At 39.9% G+C, this 1,379-nt stretch overlaps 1 protein-coding gene across 8 annotated transcripts in view; it reads right to left on the bottom strand.

Moving 5' to 3' along the window:
• Nucleotides 1-549: 549 nt before the first annotated feature.
• The window catches only part of HECW2 (HECT, C2 and WW domain containing E3 ubiquitin protein ligase 2), a 297,990-nt gene continuing 297,160 nt past the window's right edge, over nucleotides 550-1,379 (bottom strand). For 7 of the 8 annotated variants that reach the window (XM_060177545.1, XM_060177541.1, XM_060177543.1 and 4 more), the window contains one exon: nucleotides 550-1,379. This exon is cut by the window's right edge and continues 1,258 nt beyond it. The gene's annotated coding sequence lies outside the window, so the exon portion shown is untranslated. The other variant, XR_009545901.1, reaches the window with a different exon arrangement.

The raw sequence follows: 1,379 nt of genomic DNA, 5'->3' as shown, positions 1-1,379 counted from the left end.
GAAGGGCGATAACTTTCACAGTATAAGAGACATCGTACATATTTACGTAAGATCATGAATCCAGATCATTTAGGTTCATAGTCCAGAAGGAAGTATGTGTGGATGCTTCTACTGTAGACTAGATTGCAGTCTGATTTACTGAGTGGAAACGTGACTTTATATTGCTTACTGGACTTTTTGCTTTTTTTTTTTTTTTTCTAATTAAGAGCAATAGGTGACTTATCATAGTGTCCTGACATGCTAAGTAACCATATTTTTCATAATTTCCAATTTTGAGAATAGCAGAGACTAAATAACCATGCTATCATTTCAGAAATAGTTGGGTGCCTGGGCAAGGAAATGCATTTGATAGAAATAATGAAAAAGACACATTTTGTTTCAAGTCTTTTACCTAATAATGTGGAATATTATTAGGTAAAGTAAGACGCAAAGCTAACGTGGACTGTGAATGTAATTTTAAAACAGTGCGACCTTCTCTACCCATTGCTTAGAGAACACCAGTTCTGGGACATCTTATATACCATCAAAAATGTGGCTTCTTAGAAAATGTCTGTTATACTATTTTTCCTTAATGAAAAAATACAAACAAGTAAAAACAGTTTTCAAAATTAAATATATCCCTATATTCATCATCAGCAAGTACAAAGGAACATTTCAAATGAACATTTTCTTCTTTCTTCCTTTCCTTCCCCAGCTCACTTATAGCATAGAGACAAACCTTCCTCGCTTCATCCCAGGTTCCTGTAACACAAAACCAGTTCCTGCAAACAGTCTATGGAGGCCACACACACGATCACGGTCAAGTGGAAGGCTGCCGACACCCCATACTAGGAAGCCTGGGGTTCCTTGCCATTTTCACAGGAAAGCTTGGGCAGTGTCTGTGAAGCTGCAGGCTGGCAAACCCAGTGTCAAGCCAGCGTTCTGAGTGCCCATGCGCTCATTTCACTTACTACACCTCTGACTAGTTATGGCCATAACGTAAGGAAACACTGCTGAGGTGGGCAGCCCACAGCCACAGCAGTCAAAGACATCCGCTGATAAAAAACAAAGAAAGAACATTAGTGTTGCCATGCCGTTTCTGAGATAGCATAGAAAAACCATTTCTTCCTATTGATAAGAAAATCAGGTGTCAGTGGAAATGTAGGCTTAGAAATAGAGAACTGAGGGTTTCAATTTGTAATGTCTTCACTGATGAGAGAGAATGGATTCTGATGACTAGAGAGAACCGAGCACCCCGGTGTTGCCGGCGACTCCCTAGCTGAGCTCAGAGTCTAACGGTGCTGTACAAATAAAAAGCAGTGGGGGAAATACGGAAGACCTGTATTCAACGCCATCCTGTAAAGTCACTGATGGATGGAAAAGAGTCTAATGCATTTTAA

Source organism: Erinaceus europaeus, chromosome 18, assembly GCF_950295315.1.
Source record: "Erinaceus europaeus chromosome 18, mEriEur2.1, whole genome shotgun sequence".
Lineage (NCBI taxonomy): Eukaryota > Metazoa > Chordata > Mammalia > Eulipotyphla > Erinaceidae > Erinaceus > Erinaceus europaeus.
This window is presented reverse-complemented; position numbering and strand designations above follow the sequence as displayed.